This window comes from Aegilops tauschii, chromosome 1 (genome assembly GCF_002575655.3).
Source record: "Aegilops tauschii subsp. strangulata cultivar AL8/78 chromosome 1, Aet v6.0, whole genome shotgun sequence".
Classification (NCBI taxonomy): Eukaryota; Viridiplantae; Streptophyta; class Magnoliopsida; order Poales; family Poaceae; genus Aegilops; species Aegilops tauschii.
In genome coordinates this window covers 306532839-306554651 of record NC_053035.3, presented here as the reverse complement: position 1 = coordinate 306554651, position 21813 = coordinate 306532839, and positions in this window count along the sequence as shown.

The window sequence follows — 21813 nt, the reverse complement described above, 5'->3', positions numbered from 1 at the left end:
TCAGGTTAAACTTGACGAGCCTAGCATATACAGATATGTCCTCGGAACACAGAGACCGAAAGGTCGAGCGTGAATCATATAGTAGATATGATCAACATAGTGATGTTCACCATTGAAACTACTCCATCTCACGTGTTAATCGGACATGGTTTAGTTGCTTTGGATCACGTAATCACTTAGATGATTAGAGAGATGTCTATCTAAGTGGGAGTTCTTAAGTAATATGATTAATTGAACTTAAATTTATCATGAACTTAGTCCTGATAGTATTATGCAAATTATGTTGTAGATCAATAGCTCGCGTTGTTGCTTCCCTGTTTATTTCTGATATGTTCCTAGAGAAAAATTATGTTGAAAGTGTTAGTAGCAAAGATGCGGATTGGATCCGTGATCTGAGGATTATCCTCATTACTGCACAGAAAAAATTATGTCCTTGATGCACCGCTAGGTGACAGACCTATTGCAGGAGCAGATGCAGACGTTATGAACGTTTGGCTAGCTCAATATGATGACTACTTGGTAGTTTAGTACACCATGCTTAACGGCTTAGAATCGGGACTTCAAAGACGTTTTGAACGTCATGGACCATATGAGATGTTCCAGGAGTTGAAGTTAATATTTCAAGCAAATACCCGAGTTGAGAGATATGAAGTCTCCAACAAGTTCTATAGCTAAAAGATGGAGGAGAATCGCTCAACTAGTGAGCATGTGCTCAGATTGTCTGGGTACTACAATCGCTTGAATCAAGTGGGAGTTAATCTTCCAGATAAAATAGTGATTGACAGAATTCTCTAGTCACCATCACCAAGTTAGTAGAACTTCGTGATGAACTATAGTATGCAAGGGATGACGAAAGTAATTCCCAAGCTCTTCGTGATGCTGAAATCGACGAAGGTAGAAATCAAGAAAAACATCAAGTGTTGATGGTTAACAAGACCACTAGTTTCAAGAAAAGGGCAAAGGGATAGAAGGGGAACTTCAAGTAGAACGGCAAGCAAGTTGCTGCTCAAGTGAAGAAGCCTAAGTCTGGTCCTAAGCCTGAGACTAAGTGCTTCTACTGCAAAGGAACTGGTCACTGGAGGCGGAACTGCCCCAAGTATTTGGTGGATAAGAAGGATGGCAAAGTGAACAAAGGTATATTGGATATACATGTTATTGATGTGTACTTACTAGTGTTTATAGCAACCCCTCAGTATTTGATACTGGTTCAGTTGCTAAAGAGTAGTAACTCGAAAACGGAGTTGCAGAATAAACAGAGACTAGTAAAAGGCGAGGTGACGATGTGTGTTGGAAGTAGTTCCAAGATTGATATGATCATCATCGCACACTCCCTATACTTTCGGGATTAGTGTTGAAACTAAATAAGTGTTATTTGGTGTTTGCGTTGAGCATGAATATGATTTGATCATGTTTATTGCAATACGGTTATTCATTTAAGTTAGAGAACAATTGTTGTTCTATTTACATGAATAAAAACCTTTTATGGTCATACACACCAACGAAAATGGTTTGTTGGATCTCAGTGATACACATATTCATAATATTGAAGCCAAAAGATGCAAAGTTAATAATGATAGTGCAACTTATTTGTGGCACTGCCGTTTAGGTCATATTGGTGTAAAGCGCATGAAGAAACTCCATACTGATGGGATTTTGGAATCACTTGATTATGAATCACTTGATGCTTGCGAACCGTGCCTCATGGGCAAGATGACTAAAACGCCGTTCTCCGGAACTATGGAGAGAGCAACAGATTTGTTGGAAATCATACATACAGATGTATGTGGTCTGATGAATATTGAGGCTCGCAGCAGGTATCATTATTTTCTGACCTTCACAGATGATTTGAGCAGATATGGGTATATCTACTTGATGAAACACAAGTCTGAAACATTTGAAAAGTTCAAAGAATTTCAGAGTGAAGTGGAGAATCATCGTAACAAGAAAATAAAAGTTTCTACGATATGATCGCAGAGGTAAAATATTTGAGTTACGAGTTTGGCCTTCAGTCAAAACAAAGTGAAATAGTTTCACTACTCACGCCACCTGGAACACCACAGCATAATGGTGTGTCCGAACGTCATAACCGTACTTTATTGGATATAGTGCAATCTATGATGTCTCTTACCAATTTACCACTATCGTTTTGGGGTTATGCATTAGAGACAGCTACATTCACGTTAAATAGGGCACCATCAAAATCCGTTGAGACGACGCCTTATGAACTGTGGTTTGGCAAGAAACCAAAGTTGTCGTTTCTTAAAGTTTGGGGTTGTGATGCTTATGTGAAAAAGTTTCATCCTGATAAGCTCAAACCCAAATCGGAGAAATGTATCTTCATAGGATACCCAAAGGAGACAGTTGGGTACACCTTCTATCACAGATCCGAAGGCAAGACATTCGTTGCTTAGTATGGATCCTTTCTAGAGAAGGAGTTTCTCTCGAAAGATGTGAGTGGGAGGAAAGTAGAACTTGATGAGGTAACTGTACCTGCTCCCTTATTGGAAAGTAGTTCATCACAGAAATCTGTTCCTGTGACTCCTACACCAATTAGTGAGAAAGTTAATGATGATGATCATGTAACTTCAAATCAAGTTACTACCAAACCTCGTAGGTAAAGCAGAGTAAGATTCGCACCAGAGTGGTACAGTAATCCTCTTCTGGAGGTCATGTTACTAGACCATGGCGAACCTACGAACTATGAAGAAGCGATGGTGAGCCCAGATTCCGCAAAATGGCTTGAGGCCATGAAATCTGAGATAAGATCCATATATGAGAACAAAGTATGGACTTTGATTGACTTGCCCAATGATCGGCGAGCCATTGAGATTAAATGGATCTTCAAGAGGAAGACGGACGCTGATAGTAGTGTAACTATCTACAAAGCTAGAATTGTCGCAAAAGGTTTTCGACAAGTTCAAGATGTTGACTACGATGAGAGTTTCTCACTCGTATCTATGCTTAAGTCTGTCCGAATCATGTTAGCAATTGCCGCATTTTATGAAATATGGCAAAGGGATAAACAAAACTGCATTCCTTAATGGATTTATTAAAGAAGAGTTGTATATGATGCAACCAGGAGGTTTTGTCAATCCTAAAGGTGCTAACAAAATATGCAAGCTCCACCGATCCATCTATGGACTGGTGCAAGCATCTCGGAGTTGGAATATATACTTTGATAAGTTTATCAAAGAATATAGTGTTATACAGACTTGCGGTGAAGCCTGTATTTACAAGAAAGTGAGTGGGAGCACTACAGCATTTCTGATAAGTATATGTGAAGGACATATTGTTGATCAGAAATAATGTAGAATTATTCTGCAAAGCATAAAGGAGTGTTTGAAAGAAGTTTTTCAAAGATAGACCTCGGTGAAGCTGCTTACATATTGAGCATCAAGATCTATAGAAATAGATCAAAACGGTTGATAAGTTTTTTCAATGAGTACATACCTTAACAAGATTTTGAAGTAGTTCAAAATAGAACAGTCAAAGAAAGAGTTCTTGCCTGTGTTACAAGGTGTGAAATTGAGTAAGACTCAAAGCCCGACCACGGCAGAAGATAGAAAGAGAATGAAAGTCATTCCCTATGCCTTGGCGATAGGTTCTATAAAGTATGCCATGTTGTGTACCAGATCTATTGTATACCCTACAGTGATTTTGGCAAGGGAGTACAATAGTGATCTAGGAGTAGATCACTGGACAGCGGTCAAAATTATCCTTAGTGGAATAAGGATATGTTTCTCGATTATGGAAGTGACAAAAGGTTCATCGTAAAGGGTTACGTCGATGCAAGTTTTGACACTAAATCTAGATGACTCTGAGTCTCGGTCTAGATACATATTGAAAGTGGGAGCAATTAGCTAGAGTAGCTCCGTGCAGAGCATTATAGACATAGAAATTTGCAAAATACTTACGGATCTAGATGTGACAGACCCGTTGACTAAAATTATCTCCCAATCAAAACATGATCACACCTTAGTACTCTTTGGGTGTTAATCACATAGCGATGTGAACTAGATTATTGACTCTAGTAAACCCTTTGAGTGTTGGTCACATAGAGATGTGAACTATGGGTGTTAATCACATGGTGATGTGAATTATTGATGTTAAATCACATGGCGATGTGAACTAGATTATTGACTCTAGTGCAAGTGGGAGACTGAAGGAAATATGCCCTAGAGGCAATAATAAAGTATTATATATTTCCTTATATCATGATAAATGTTTATTATTCATGCTAGAATTGTATTAACCGGAAACATAATACATGTGTGAATACATAGACAAACAAAGTGTCACTAGTATGCCTCTACTTGACTAGTTCGTTAATCAAAGATGGTTATGTTTCCTAGCCATAGACATGAGTTGTCATTTGATTAACGGGATCACCTCATTAGGAGAATGACGTGATTGACATGACCCATTACGTTAGCTTAGCACCCGATCGTTTAGTATGTTGCTATTGCTTTCTTCATGACTTATACATGTTCCTATGACTATGAGATTATGCAACTCCCGTTTACCGGAGGAACACTTTGTGTGCTACCAAACGTCACAACGTAACTGGGTGATTATAAAGGTGCTCTACAGGTGTCTCCAAAGGTACTTGTTGGGTTGGCGTATTTCGAGATTAGGATTTGTCACTCCGATTGTCGGAGAGGTATCTCTGGGCCCACTCGGTAATGCACATCACTATAAGCCTTGCAAGCATTGTGACTAATGAGTTAGTTACGGGATGATGTATTACGGAACGAGTAAAGAGACTTGCCGGTAACGAGATTGAACTAGGTATCGAGATACCGACGATTGAATCTCGGGCAAGTAACATACCGATGACAAAGGGAACAACGTATGTTGTTATGCGGTCTGACCGATAAAGATCTTCGTAGAATATGTGGGAGCCAATATGGGCATCCAGGTCCCGCTATTGGTTATTGACCGGAGAGGTGTCTCGGTCATGTCTACATAGTTCTCGAACCCGAAGGGTCCGCACGCTTAAAGTTACGATGACAGTTTTATTATGAGTTTATGTATGTTGATGTACCGAAGGAGTTCGGAGTCCCGGATGAGATCGGGGACATGACGAGGAGTCTCGAAATGGTCGAGACGTAAAGATCGGTCGGATCGTGAAGACGTACGACTACATCAACCGCGTTATTATAACGCTTCCGCTGTCGGTCTACGAGGGTACGTGGATAACACTCTCCCCTCTCGTTGCGATGCATCGCCATGATCTTGCGTGTGCGTAGGAATTTTTTTGAAATTACTACGTTCCCCAACAAAATCCCCTTGATATGTATGAATGTGATGCACCAGTATCAAAAAGAACGACTTTAGTAAATGACTTAACCAAAAACTTACCTATTACTGCATCTGGCTGAGCTTCAACCTCCTCCACGTTAACCTGGTTCACTTGTCCCCTGTTGAAAGGGTTGGGCTTCTTCCCAGAGCTTCCATTTCCATTTCCACTCTTGGCTTCAGGACATTCATTGGCGTAATGTCCGGTCTTCTGGCATTTGTAGCAAGTCACGTGGCTTAGATCCTTCTTGGCGGGTGTTGCCGGGTTGGAACGGTTCTGTCCGCTACTTCCTCCGTTACCATTACCGTTCTTGGGACCACTATGGTTGTGCGAACTTCCTCCATTATGAGTGTGGCCTCCATGGTTATGAACAAGTCCTCACGAGTTCAGGGTGAAACGGGGTCTCTGCTGGGCTCCAGAATTATACTTCCCTTGTCCATACTTCCTCTTGCGGCTGTCAATCTGCTCTTGCTTCCCTTCAAGCATGAGAGCTCTATCCACCAACTCCTGGTAGTTATTGAAATTTGCCACCATCAACTGCATGCTCAGCTCATCATTCAGTCCTTCCAGAAACTTCTCCTTCTTAGCTGCATCTATAGCAACGTCATCTGGGGCATAACGTGCTAGCTTACTAAATTCATCCACATACTGGCCAACAGTGCGTCCTCCTTGGTGTAAGTTGTGAAACTCACGCTTCTTCATGGCCATAGCTCCTGCTGATACATGGGCAGTACGGAAAGCCAGCTGGAACTGGTCCCATGCCACAGTGTCAATGGGGTAAGTGACTATGAAATTCTCCCACCATGATGTTGCGGTTCCATCAAGCTGGTGTGCGGCAAAACGCACTCTCTCCGCATCTGTGCATCCTGCAGTAGTCAACTCCCTTTCAATCTTCTGGAGCCAATCATCTGCAACAATCAGCTCGGTGCTACTGGAGAACACCGGCGGATTCAGCCTAAGAAAACGTGCTAAGTGATCAACTGGTGGTGGTGGTGGGTTGTTGTTGTTGTTCCCCTGGTTCTGATTCTGGACTAGTATCTGCATCAGGGCATTCTGCTGCTGGATCAACTGAGTGAGCTCCGGTGGGAAAGCAAATCCATTGTCGCGTCTCGGAGGCATCTGCTGAGCTTAGAAAAGATGAGAAAACAGAATAGAATGAGGTCTAGGGAGAAAAACACTACCCATATGCACATGAGACAAAACACAAACATACCACTCAATCAATCAAGGGCATACAATCGGTCTAGAACTATCGTTACAAAAGTGCTTGGACTATACTATATACATGGTGGAATTCTACTACTGATATGGTGGTCGACTAGAAAAATTGGTCGGTCGAAGACTCCATGATATCTGCTCCAGCTTCATCAACATAGTCATCATATCTATCATCGGGGTCCGAGTCAGTGTCGTCGATGATGATGTAGTTCTCCGGGCAAGTGGAATCGTCATCTTCTCCTCCTGGCGCGGGATCTCCCATGAAAACTCCTAGCTTCCTTGTCAGGTCGTCATTCTTCTCCACTAGTACGACGATTTCCTCCTCATAATCTTCGCGTGTGGCCTTGAGTTCTTCCTCCAGTTCTGTGATCCTTTTCATCACCTTCTTCAAATCTGTCATGCCTGCGCACATCTGGTTCTCCTGGCGTCGAATGTGCTGGTTTAACTCCTGGATGAAAGAGGCAATCGATCTATCCTTCCTAGTGCTGATCATTTCCCGTTGCTCATCTCGGCACCCACAAATCTTGTAGATAGTGTCCTTGAGATCATTGTGGTAAACTTCTCCAATGCGTCCCATGGTAATGTGAGCTGCCATACTCTTTCCTAGACTCCAGGTTGGTGCATCAAAAGAAAACTCTATAGGCTCAGTGACTGGCTCGAATGTCCTTCCTGGAACTTGAACTTGAATTGTCCAGCGCTCCTCTTCTGGTAAAGTGGCATTGTAAGTCCCGGTGAAGCTTGGTATTCCAATGTTCAGGTACCTAGTAACTTCCTTCAAGTGGCATCCAAAAGGTGTGTCTTCATCCGGTTGCGTGAACTTGATCCTTGCATCTGCCATCCTAAAGAGTAGAAAATGGAGAGGAGTCAGAAACGAGAAGAGAGTAGTGATCTAGGGCTTTAGCTTAGTGGTCGTGTCCTACAGTCAGCGTGTGCTTTGATACCATCTTTGTAGCGACCAGACCTCAAACAGTCTTATCTCTGTGCATAAGTGTCATCCCTGGATCGGTAATGCTGACACACAGAGTACTTGAAGGATTTATAACAGAGTAACAATCACACACTTATTACATCGAATGTCTCAAAAGAGAACTTATTACAATAAATATGGCTTAAGGCCATCTAATACGATAACAGCGGAAGGCTTGGAAGATAAAGTGAGTCCATCAACTCCAACGGCATCACTGAGTGAAAGATCACGACCTAAGGCTCCTTACTCGTCGTCTGAAAAGTCTGCAACATGATACGTTGCAGCCCGAAAATGGGTCAGCACATGGAATATGCTGGCAAGGTAACACAAAAGAGTAATGAACAGAATGGAATATGCTGGTGGAGGCTGTATGGTTAATATGTTTTGCGAAAAGCCAATTTTTCCCTACTGCAAAGGAAATATATTTTATTTAACTATCATGGTAGTTGTTAAATATTGAGAATGGTAAACCCCATCTCAATCCCAATTAAAAGTGATTAATAACCCAATCAAGTTTTAAAATTAAGAGTGATGAGATCCACATGATAATCCAAGAACTAGATACTCAAAACGTCCATAACCGGGGACACGGCTAACCATGATTAGATTGTACACTCTGTAGAGGTTTGTGCACTTTTCCCCACAAGACTCGATCTCCTCCGTTGGATTTCTTGCACTACAAAATGTTTGAGAAACGGATGGCCGAGACACAGTCTTTCCGAAGAGGTCCCCTTAACCGATAGATAGGCCGGTACACCTACAATCCCCTACATCTGCTAGCCCATCATGGAAAGGTTTCCCATAACTTACTCAACTATGCCAGAGCCCATAATGGCATGTGGCTGCACACGGAAGTTTCTAGCATGTAAATCTTATGATCCCTTTGAGCCTGGGTGGTAGTCCATAGGAGAATCAGACGGTACCCCTGGATTTCCAAAAATACAGGCAATCACTGGAATTCCCCAGGTGCCTCAGTCCACCCAGATGTGTATTAAAGTTGCCACCTTAAGTTAATCATTATTTAACAATCTCACAACTGTCATGAATACTCTCAAACCCAAACCACGTCTACGAGCATAGCATAGCAATATAAGCAACGTAGAAGTAACTCCCAGGGTTTGATAATAAACAGGTGAATAGGTACTACCTCATCTACTTCCCAAACCCACAATTTAATTCAGATCCTAACCATGCAATTGTTTTGAGGGTTGATCTAATGCAATAAAACTGGGTAGTAAAGAGGTATGATCAAAGTGTTACTTGCCTTGCTGATGATCCGCGTAACCTAGAGACTCGTAGTAGCACGCTTCGCACTCCGGGTACTCTACCACAAACAAACAAGCATACAATAAGCAATCAAGCAAGGGCACGGGTAAAACTCAAATAAGAGATCTAACCAGAAAGTTCAACTTAAGAACTCCGGTTTGCAAAAAGAATCAAATCAAACGAAGCAAGAAAACTCAAACGGCGAAAGAAACAAGCTTCGTTTACAAATCTGGACTAAATTCAAATTTTATAGTAGTAAAATCTTGTTTAAGTTGGTTAAACAGAAAGAGGGTTTCGAAACGAAACTCTAGGCGCTTGAATCGCATGATTCTGATAAACGAGCGAAAAGTTATACTAAAACGAAAATCGGATCAGAAATCGCGATCGAAAATAATCGCGGAAAATCCAAGAAAAAGAAAAACTGACGAACAGGCTAACGAACGAACGTTAGCTGTCTGCGGCTAACGAGTGAACACCATTCGTTAAAACGAACGTACGGACGAACGTCCGCTAAATAAATAAACCGGTCTATTCTAAAAAACGAAAACTATGGTTTTCTAAAAAAAGCCGAATCGGTTTTAAAATAAAACCGAACGACGGCGACGGCGGCGCATACCTCCAGCGAGGCTCCGGCGAGGTAGGGCGGCTCCGGCGGGGTTCGGCTGCGGCAACGGGGCTCCAGGGCGGCGGCGAGGCCGCGGTGGGACGACGTCGAGGCGCGGCAGCGAGGCGGCGAGGTGCTGCGGCGCGGCGGCGGCTTGCGAGCGGCGGGGCTCCGGCAGGCGACGGCGGAGGGCGGCGGCTGCGGCGACTTGGGGTCCCGAGGGGGCCCCGAGCTCGGCTTATAAAGGGGGGCGGAGGCGGCTTGGGCGATGGAGCACGGTGGCGGCGAGGCGTGTCCGGCTCGGACTCGCCCGGCGATGTCGGCGGCGGCGCGGGGTTGGGCCGGTCGGGTCGGCTGGGCTTCGGCCCACTCGTGCGCTGACTTTTTTTAAATAACGTTCCGTCGAAAATAAATCCTAGAAAATAAATAGAAATCTAAAAATGCCAAAACAAATTTTCACCGTCTAAATAAAATATTTAGAACAAGATGAACATTTTCTTGGCCCTAAAATGCAATTTTGAAAACGTGCAATTTTTCTAATTCAAATAAAATTGCAATAAAATCCAAATAAAATATTTAATTGGTTTTTAATATTTTTCCTCTAATATTTCATCTATTTTGGAGAAGTCATTTTATCTCCTCTCATATATTTTTATTTTTGAAATATTAGGAAGGAAAAATAATCAAAACCAAATGATCCTCCTTTCAAAATTTGAGAAAACTCAAATATGAAAATAACGAAATCCCCAACTCTCTCTGTGGGTCCTTGAGTTGCGTAGAATTTCTAGGATCAAGCCAAAATGCAATAAAATATGATATGCAATGAATTTCTAGGACCCTTTTTCTTGAAACTGGTGGTCTTGTTGACCATCAACACTTGATGCTCCTTTTTTATTTCTACCTCCACAGCCTTTAGCATTGCGAAGAGCTCGGGAATTGTCTTATCCATCCCTTGCATATTATGGTTCATCACAAAGCTCTTGTAGCTTGGTGGCACTGATTGAAGAACTCTGTCAATGACACTATCATTAGGAAGATTAACTCCCAGTTGAGTCAAGTGGTTGTGGTACCCAGACATTGTGAGTATATGTTCACTGACAGAACTATTCTCCTCCATTTTGCAGCTGTAGAACTTATTGGAGACTTCATATCTCTCAATCTGGGCATTTGCTTGAAATATTAACTTCAACTCCTGGAACATCTCATATGCTCCATGACATTCAAAACGTCATTGAAGTCCCGGTTCTAAGCCGTAAAGCATGGCACACTGAACTATCGAGTAGTCATCAGCTTTGCTCTGCCAGACGTTCATAACATCTGGCGTTGCTCCTGCAGCGGGTTTGTCACCTAGCGGTGCTTCCAGGACGTAATTCTTCTGTGCAGCAATGAGGATAATCCTCAGGTTATGACCCAGTCCGTGTAGTTGCTACCATCATCTTTCAACTCAGCTTTCTCTAGGAACGCATTAAAATTCAACGAAACAACAGCACGGGCCATCTATCTACAACAACATAGACATGCAAAATACTATCAGGTACTAAGTTCATGTAAATTAAAGTTCAATTAATCATATTACTTACGAACTCCCACTTAGATAGACATCCCTCTGATCATCTAAGTGATCACGTGATCCATATCAACTAAACCATGTCCGATCATCACGTGAGATGGAGTAGTTTCCAATGGTGAACATCACTATGTTGATCATATCTACTATATGATTCACGCTCAACCTTTCGGTCTCAGTGTTCCGAGGCCATATCTGCATATGCTAGGCTCGTCAAGTTTAACCCGAGTATTCTGCATGTGCAAAACTGGCTTGCACCCGTTGTATGTGAACGTAGAGCTTATCACACTCAATCATCACGTGGTGTCTCTGCACGACGAACTGTAGCAACGGTGCATACTCAGGGAGAACACTTATACCTTGAAATTTAGTGAGAGATCATCTTATAATGCTACCGTCGAACTAAGCAAAATAAGATGCATAAAGGATAAACATCACATGCAATCAATATAAGTGATATGATATGGCCATCATCATCTTGTGCCTTTGATCTCCATCTCCAAAGCACCGTCATAATCAGCATCGTCACTGGCTTGACACCTTGATCTCCATCGAAGCATCGTTGTCGTCTCGCCAACTATTGCTTCTACGACTATCACTATCGCTTAGTGATAAAGTAAAGCAATTACATGGCGATTGCATTCCATACAATAAAGCGACAACCATATGGCTCCTGCCAGTTGCCGATAACTCTGTTACAAAACATGATCATCTCATACAATAAAATTTAGCATCATGTCTTTACCATATCACATCACAACATGCCCTGCAAAAACAAGTTAGACGTCCTCTACTTTGTTGTTCCAAGTTTTACGTGGCTGCTACGGGCTGAGAAAGAACCGTTCTTACCTACGCATCAAAAACCACAATGATTTTTCGTCAAGTGTGCTGTTTTAACCTTCAACAAGGACCGGGCGTAGTCACACTCGATTCAACAAAAGTTGGATAAACTGACACCCACTGGCCACCTGTGTGCAAAGCACGTCGGTAGAACCAGTCTCGCATAAGCATACGCGTAATGTCGGTCTGAGCCGCTTCATCCAACAATACCGCCGAATCAAAGTATGACATGCTGGTAAGTAGTATGACTATTATCGCCCACAACTCTTTGTGTTCTACTCGTGCATATAACATCTACGCATAGACCTGGCTTGGATGCCACTGTTGGGGAACACAGTAATTTAAAAAAAATCCTACGCACACGCAAGATCTATCATGGTGATGCATAGCAACGAGAAGGGAGAGTGTAGTCCATGTACCCTCGTAGACCGTAAGCGGAAGCGTTATGACAACGCGGTTGATGTAGTCGTACGTCTTCATGATCCGACCGATCCTAGTACCGAAAGTACGACACCTCCGCGATCTGCACACGTTGGGCTCGGTGACGTCCCACGAACTCTCGATCCAGCTGAGTGTCGAGGGAGAGCTTCGTCAGCACGACGGCGTGATGATGGTGATGATGAAGTTAACGACGCAGGGCTTCTCCTAAGCACTACAACGATATGACCGAGGTGGAAATCTGTGGAGGGGGACACCGCACACGGCTAAAATCAACTTGTGTGTCTATGGGGTGCCCCCTCCCCCATATATAAAGGAGTGGAGGAGGGGGAGGGCCGGCCCTCTATGGCGCGCCCAAGGGGATTAGGATTCCCCCCTTCCCTAGTTGGATTAGGAGAGGAAGGAAGGGGGAGAGAGGGGGAAGGAAAGGGGGGCACCCAATTCGGATTGGGATTGGGGTGGGGGGGAGCCCCCTCCTAGGCTCCCTTCTCCTCTCTCCCACTATGGCCCAATAAGGCTCATATACTTCCCGGGGGGTTCCGGTAACCTCCCGGTACTCTGGTAAATGCCCGAACTCACCCGGAACCATTCTGATGTCGAAACATAGTCATCCAATATATCGATCTTTATGTATCGACCATTTAGAGACTCCTCGTCATGTCCGTGATCATATCCGGGACTCCGAACAACCTTCGGTACATCAAAACACATAAACCCATAATACCGATCGTCACCGAACGTTAAGCGTGCGGACCCTACGGGTTCGAGAACTATGTAGACATGACCGAGACTCATCTCCGGTCAATAACCAATAGCGGAACATGGATGCTCATATTGGTTCCTACATATTCTACGAAGATCTTTATCGGTCAAACCGCACAACAACATACATAGTTCCCTTTGTCATCGGTATGTTACTTGCCCGAGATTCAATCGTCGATATCTCTATACCTAGTTCAATCTCATTACCGCCAAGTCTCTTTGCTCGTTCTGTAACGCATCATCCCGCAACTAACTCATTAGTTACAATGCTTGCAAGGCTTATAGTGATGTGCATTACCGAGAGGGCCCAGAGATACCTCTCCGATACTCGGAGTGACAAATCCTAATCTCGATCTATGCCAACTCAACAAACACCATCGGAGACACCTGGAGAGCATCTTTATAATCACCCAGTTACGTTGTGATGTTTGATAGCACACTAAGTGTTCCTCAGGTATTCGGGAGTTGCATAATCTCATAGTCATAGGAACATGTATAAGTTATGAAGAAAGCAATAGCAACAAACTAAACGATCGAGTGCTAAGCTAATGGATGGGTCAAGTCAATCACGTCATTCTCTAATGATGTGATCCCGTTTATCAAATGACAACTCTTTGTCCATGGCTAGGAAACTTAACCATCTTTGATTAACGAGCTAGTCAAGTAGAGGCATACTAGTGACACTCTGTTTGTCTATGTATTCACACATGTACTAAGTTTCCGGTTAATACAATTCTAGCATGAATAATAAACATTTATCATGATATAAGGAAATATAAATAACAACTTTATTATTGCCTCTAGGGCATATTTCCTTCACAACGATGTAAAGGCGCTCGAGAATTCGGGCATCGCCTGCTAGAATCTTGTCGACACCAGGGCCAATACAAGATCTGGGGCAGCAAGCAGCATGAGAAGGACTCACTGGTTCACCTTGCCGAGGCCATCATCGACCCCTACTACAGAGACATGAAGGATTCGTGCAACAAGGACAAGCGTGCCTGGCACTCGGCCTGGATGGAGAAACTCGACAAAGCTCACGTCGTGTACGCGGCCAAGGAGGCGTACACGAGCTACGACATGTACAGGCGGATCGTTGACATGAGTAAGTGCCTCCTTCCCCAAAACGGCCAGGGATCCAGCCGGAAGCAGAGCAATGGCAAGCGTCATTGCAACAATAAGTAGATGATTAGATCCTCGTTTCTCCTACTTTAGTATGCATGTAATTGCTTTCTTTGGTGTGTGGAAATGTTATGTGTGTAGTCACTTGTGTAATTGTATGCTTAATTTGGTTACGAAATGTTGTCTTTTTAAGTATATATGTTGATGCTCTGTAGACAGAGCGTAGATTTTGTGCGGACAAAGAAAATCACATCACACACGGACTAAACAATGGAACCTGTCGGTGATGTTTTCATCAATCACTCACAATTGTATACGAGCAATCGTTTGTTCACAACACACACGGCTTGTTAGCAGTAATCGTCTATGTTGTTATCGGTCTTCGCACACGTTTCCTATTACAGACATGTTTGCCTCGTATCACACACATCTTGTTCATTTGAACCGTTTCTGTTCTCATGTCTCAACGCAAACAGTTCATCCGAGTGAACCGCATGCCGTATATCGCACACACCTTTGATCTGACTGACCATTTCTTTTGTGTTGCCTAATCACAAATAGTTCATCCGAGTGAAACGTATGATGTACATCACACACACCTTCATCTGGCTGCCCGTTTCTTTTGTTCCTCCTCATCGCAAACGGTTAATTGAGCTGAACCGTATGCCCTGCATCGCACACGCAACTAAAATCTGAACCGTGTTTGATGCATCCTCCATCGCAAACATTTTGCACCTTTTTTGACGTTTTTTTGCACCACTGTTTGCGATTATGGCATCGCACATAGTTTCATCGAAGGGTCTCTGATCTTAGTGTCGTGTTAGCAGCATCCTGCAGTAGTGACGTGTACTGTTTGTCCACTTGATGGAGGATCATGTACCATGGGTGAACAAACAAATGGTGACTTGACGCGTTATGTTAAAAAAGAGGCAAACCATGTGGGGCCTACCTTAGAGGCAAGGCTCTATACACTGGAGTACTTTTGATGTGTCCCGCCAACTCGCAGAATGAGGAGAATCTTTCTTAGTACGCCATCTCCCCTGCCCATGGGCGCGGTGGCTCGCAGGGCAAGGTGAAGCTTTGCTTACTACTCCCTCTGTTTACTCCTCATCCCTACCTTGGTTAGAGAGATTATCATATTGTTTGAATATGTCTTTTAGTAGTAGGAGTAGTACAGTGGTACATAGGAGTAGTACTATAGCAATTACCTTGGAGTCCATGGTGCAGCAAGCTACCCTAGGCTATGTTACTACTCCCTCCTTTCCGGTTTATGGCTGAATTTCAAAATCTCTCCAACCAAGGTAGACGGTGAGTGGTGGAATTAATTTCATAGTTTGCACAAGTAATTAGTACACTCGTTTTTCTCAAGAAGTTATGTTTACTGAGGCATTAATTAGAACGAATGCATGCATGACCACTAAATTTCCATGAACTTCTACATGCATTCTCGAGTTTTCTCTTGACACTACTTGTATCGGGTGATTTAACGCACCTCGAAATCCAAACATGTGATGGTACTACTACTACTAGTAGTAGAATTGAGACTTATAAAACGGAAAAACGATTTTTTTAGATGAGCGCTATAAACCGGAAAGGAGGGAGTAGTAAGTAGTACTACCTCCATAGTGGGTACATACTCCGTAAAATCAGATTTTCCCAAAACTAAGTCGCTCAACCTTTATTTGCTTGTTTCCCTTCCTGCCTCATTGCCTCGAACAGACTATGCTAAACTCCCCTGCCTGCCGCGCGGGAAAAGACCCGCCCTCGCCTTTTTTTTAGTCCGGGTTTGTATCGATGGATCGCGCGAAGCAGCAAAAATCAAGCTGTGTCTTGTACTCCTCCGTCGACGCTCGCTTTCATGAATTCTGTACTTCCTCTCGCCGACATGTGGGACATATCGCAACCGGTTCGACGTGTCATGCACCAAATAACAGTGCAGAACAGCAGGGGGACGCACCCCAGTCGTACCGCCCTAGTAGTAATAATGAGCAATGAGACGTCAAATCAAAATGCCGCACCTTCCCAGACGGACGAAGCAACCATTATTTCACACTTTGCTTCGCCATCATCTCCTTCAAGGAAACCACGTATTGCTTCTGCCATTGTTCTGCCTCAAGAGGGACGCGCATCGCCTTGGTACATCATGACACGTGGGACCGCATGACAGGCCATGCTCCCCCGCCCATCGCTCGGTAAAATCACTTCATTTTTACTACTTCCTCCGTATCGGTTTACAAGGCATGCACGTCGTTCTAGGTTGAGAATTTAACTGGCTATACATGTGATGAACAGTATATGTTTAGAAACTACATCCGCTTAAGAATCCAATGATATACTTATTGTGACATAGTAACTCATATTGTTAGTCAAATGGATGACCTAGAACTACTTGCACACCCTATAAACCGAGACAGAGAGGGTAGTATAGTATCTTTTTAGATCAATATAGTCGGGATTCACCAAGGAGCAAAACCAAGTAGTAGGCTGCTCCTGTCGTGTTGGCGTAGCAACTCAAGCAGGGTTAGTTCGCACACGAAATGGCGACACACTTAACAGGACCCCTTTGGCCAACATGTGGCTCATCCACCGTCTTGTTCCACGTGCGATGCACCAAATTACAGTTCGGAGCAGCGGTTGGACTTGGAGGCACCCCGGTCGTAGTGCCGCAGTAGTAGTAAATGAGCGATGAGAGGTCAAATTACAAAGCCCCGCCTTTCCCGCATTAAGCTGGACGGACGAAGCAAACCATCATTTTACTCTAGGGTGCAAGAGCACAAAGAAAAGATAAAACCAATGATGCGTGCGGCAGCTATCTAGGGCACCCTAGGGTAGGGGACCAGTGGAGATATACGTACAAAAAGTTGTGGACCTAGGTTTGACCGAAAGGCAATGATGCATGGGCCCTGCATTTTGATATACCCGCGGCCGCGTGAAATTTTCTACTCTACTCAAAATAATGCATAAAAGTTCTCCAAAAACATCTATAACTAATGGGAAGTGAATGTATGCTTAAAATGAAAATGTAATACTCCCTCCGTCTAGGTGTATAAGTCATCTTAGGGTTTTTGCTAGTTAATAGCATTCCATGCAATGAATTAACCACCGCATGTCATGTTTGAAAGTCTCAAGCCATGGAAAGCATGCACGGCCCACATCTCTTATTGGTTGATATGTCACGAAACAAGAAACGAGGAGGGAGTTAATGTACCGTGCCTAAGTGTTTTGGGATTATTTGGTTTTCGAAAGATGACTTACACACCTAGACGGAGGGAGTACAAAGAGAAAAAAATGAATTGCAGTTAAAAGAATGACATTTCTAACAAAAATATGAATGTGAACTACATATGTGTGCACGTGACCAACCCATACATTGTCAATACAAAATCTAATGCAACAAATAACTTATGAGTAACATGCACGAATTGATGATGTGGTGCTTGCATGCATAGAATACAAAAACAATGTGATTTATGACTTGCATGCATGACGTGTTCTTGTGCCATAGTTGCATGTATAGGAAAAAAGCTACTAGTGGGTTGTACTAGCTTTTTAGGAATAGAAGATGTATACATGGAAGTTGTAGGGAAAGAGATGACATGTATCTCAATTCCGATGAGTAGGGATTGGAAAAGAGATGCCATTTGGTTCACATCATAGGAACTTTTCTATTGAATCTAGAGATGACATGTATCTCAATTCCTATGAGGAGGGATTAGAGAAGAGATGTCATTTGGTTCACATCATAGGAACTTTTCTATTGAATATACGCTAATGTTTATTTTCCTATGAACCAAGTGGCTCTAAAGCTATAAAAATGATATCATGTTTATTTCCTTTGAAATGTGGAGTATATGGATCTATTCCTATGAACCAATTGGATCTAAAGGAAAAATCCTATAAAAATAATATCATATAGAGTTCCTATGATATTCCTCCACACCAAAGGATGGTTGAAATTGCTGCAGGTGATACGACGGTCTTTCTTTGTAGACTCCTCCCCCATCTTTATAGTTACCTCTCGAAGATGAATGAAATGATATATACTGGGTATTCTATATGTGCATTTTGGTACACAAAAACTCGGTAAAAGTTTGCGAGGTTCGAATTTTCAATAAAGCTATATGCACTGCATTTTGGAACGAAGGGAGGAGCATACGGCAGTTTCTAACACTCACGTGGAAGATTTGTGTGTTGGAAGAGTGCCTGTTCTGTTAAATGACATGGCAAAACTGACACTGTCGGATGCTGATCTAACGGTTCTTACGGCATTCTTATGGCATTCGTCAGGAAACGGCTTGTGGCGAACGTTTGTCAGATACTCGCTCCGTCCCAAAATTCTTGTCTTTGATTTGTCTACATACGGATGTATTTATTCACATTTTAGTGATAGATACATCCGTATCTAGATAAATTTAAGACAAGAAATTTGGGACGGAGGGAGTATGATTTACGGACACATGCATTGCATTGATACGTGTCCCCTCTCTCACGCACACACGCACCCTCACGAGTCACAACTCTCCCGAGTCCTCTCTCACCCACCGTCTATCTACAGGTAGACATCACACACATATGTGCTCTTCGCACCCTACCCTCAAAACTTCTAAAAAACAAAAGACGTCACACACCTTTTATTTTAACTCACACGTCACACACGTATACTATTACTCTTGTGGCGAACGTTCTTTGGGCATAGTATATTGTACTCTCACGAAGAGAAGCGGTGCACGCATGCACTAGTTCTCTCACACCCACTCACGGGTACACGTAGGAGCGCATTTTTTTGAAGCTGGTACAACGAAATCACTCCACTATATATATAAGTAGGAGCCTTAGCGCTTGCTTTACAAGGGTTCCTCTCTTTCACTCTCTCATGCTCTCCAGATCTAAGCAAGACATAGGTGGCTACACTCTCTCTCTGCTCATGGTTGGTCACAAATCCGGCCGGACCACCTCGACCGGGTCAGGGGTGTAGGTGCATCGTTCACGCTATCATCAGCGGCGAGGGAGGAAACCAACGGCTGCCCGCACATCCCGATCGGCGGCCGTGCCATTCTCTCCGAGAGAGCGCCAGCTCGGGAGGGCCTCCGACCCCTTATTCCTCCCTGCGGTATTGTAGCCAAGATGCGGCCTCCCGACGCCGTCTTTGCCACATGTCGACGACCCTCAGGTATATATTCCTTCGAAACCTGCCTTGCTCTACTGCCCTAGCTCCCCACGTGGCTGCGTGTGGATCTTTTTATACTTCCATCGGCTGTTCCAAAGCCACCTAGACTTTTACTATTATTAGAGGTAAAGCTAGTTCATACAATCGAATCTAAGAGTTGGTTCAAACAGGGAAGAAAGTGGGAAAGCTGTAGCATGAATCTAGGACTTGGTTCTAAGAGGAAATGGGGGAAAGTAGTAGATACTGGCTACCGAACCGGTCTCTTGGTTGAAAAGGCGAAGAAAGCATGGTGGATGGCGAAGGGTAGGGGAAGTGGACCTGTCTCTTGGTCGAAAAAGGAAAGAAAGTGAGGGGTGTCGGGGGACAACGCAAATGAGAATGAGCAGGTCTAGATTTCCTGTGCTCACATAGGAAAATGTCGCCGAGGAGATAAAAATGGGACAAATGCAGACATGCTGCCTGAGTGTTTGCCGCTCTCGCCAACCACATCTGCCTCACCACTTTATGCCCCTGCTGTCCCTACGCCCATATCGCTACCATTAATGTAAAATCACATGAAGCATTAAGCAATGCCACCTAATGTCACTATAAGTAATGGTCTAGTGCCGTCGATAAATTGAAGCAATGCCACCACCATTTTATGAAGTGCTTCCATCTTGCTTTATTTCCCATGAATTGTGTTTTTGCAGTTGCACCTAAATCTCACATCGCTAACATTGCTTCATCCCAGTGGAACTGCACAAATTTGATTGCACATTTACTGACCATGTGCTACTCTCATGACAGTAATACTAATGCTATTGTTCTGCATGTTAATCTAGTGGCAGTGTTGATGTGATGTGATGCTACTTACCTAAGGGCACTTTCATACTGTCAATGTAGTGCCAATTATAACACAATAGATGCTGTTGTTAATCATATACCACTTCAAATAATTGTCACTGTTTAAATAACCGTATTTCGTATTTGCACAAACAGAGATGTTTGTCTCCATATCGTTTCTATCTGCGCAATCAAAAGTACACACCTAGTTTTAGTACAACTGCACAAAATGAGATGGCTATTCCTAGCTGCCGTCCTCTAATTACCCATCTTCCAAGTATTCCTACATTGGTAGTAACTAGGTAGAATGACCAACGTGTTGGGGAACGTAGTAATAATTAAAAAAATTCCTACGTGTCACCAAGATCAATCTAGGAGATGCTAGCAACGAGAAAGAGGGAGTGCATCTTCATACCCTTGAATATCGCTAAGCGGAAGCGTTAAAAGAACGCGGTTGATGGATTCGTACTCGCGGCGATTCAAATCGTGGAAGATCCGATCCAAGCGCCGAACGGACGACGCCTCCGCGTTCAACACACATACATCCCGGGGACGTCTCCTCCTTCTTGATCCAGCAAGGGGAGAGGAGAAGTTGGGGGAGAACTCCGGCAGCACGACGGCGTGGTGGTGGATCTCGTGGTTCTCCGGCAGAGCTTCGCTACGCTCAACGGAGGAGGATGAGGTGTTGGAGGGTGGAGGGCTGCGCCAGGGGAAGGGGTGTAGCTCCCACGCACCTCCCCACTATATATAGGGGTGGAGGGGGCTGGTTTCTTGCCCTCCAAGTCCATTGGGGCGTTGGCAATGGTGGGAGGAAAGAAATCCCATCCTTTCCCTTCCCCACCGATTGTTATCCCCCCTTTTTAGGGATCTTGATCTTATCCCTTCGGGATATGATCTTATTCCTTCTAAGGGGGGATATTGGTGCGCCTTGACCAGGGGTGTGGGGCCTTGCCCCCACTATCCACATTCATGTGGGTCCCCCATGCAGGTGGGCCCCACTCTGGAAACTTCTAGAACCTTCCCGGTACAATACCGAAAAATCCCGAACATTTTTTGGTGGCCAAAATAGGACTTCCCATATAGAGATCTTTACCTCCTGACCATTCCGGAACTCCTCATGACGTCCGGGGTCTCATCCGAGACACCAAACAACTTTCGGTAACCACATACAATTCCAGCGTCACCGAACCTTAAGTGTGTAGACCCTACGGGTTCGGGAACCATGCAGACATGACCGAGATGCCTCTCCGGCAAAAAACCAATAGAGGGATCTGGATACCCATATTGGCTCCCACATGTTCCACGATGATCTCATCGGATGAACCATGATGTCGGGGATTCAATCAATCCCGTATACAATTCCCTTTGTCCATCGGTATGTTACTTGCCCGAGATTCGATCGTCGGTATCCCTATACCTTGTTCAATCTCGTTACCGGCAAGTCTCTTTACTCGTTCCGTAACGCATGATCCCGTGACTAACTCCTTAGTCACATTGAGCTCATTATGATGATGCATTACCGAGTGGGCCCAGAGATACCTCTCCGTCATACGGAGTGACAAATCCCAGTCTCGATTCGTGCCAACCCAACAGACACTTTCGGAGATACCTGTAGTGCACCTTTATAGTCACCCAGTTACGTTGTGACGTTTGATACACCCAAAGCATTCCTACGGCATCCGGGAGTTGCACAATCTCATGGTATAAGGAAATGATACTTGACATTAGAAAAGCTCTAGCA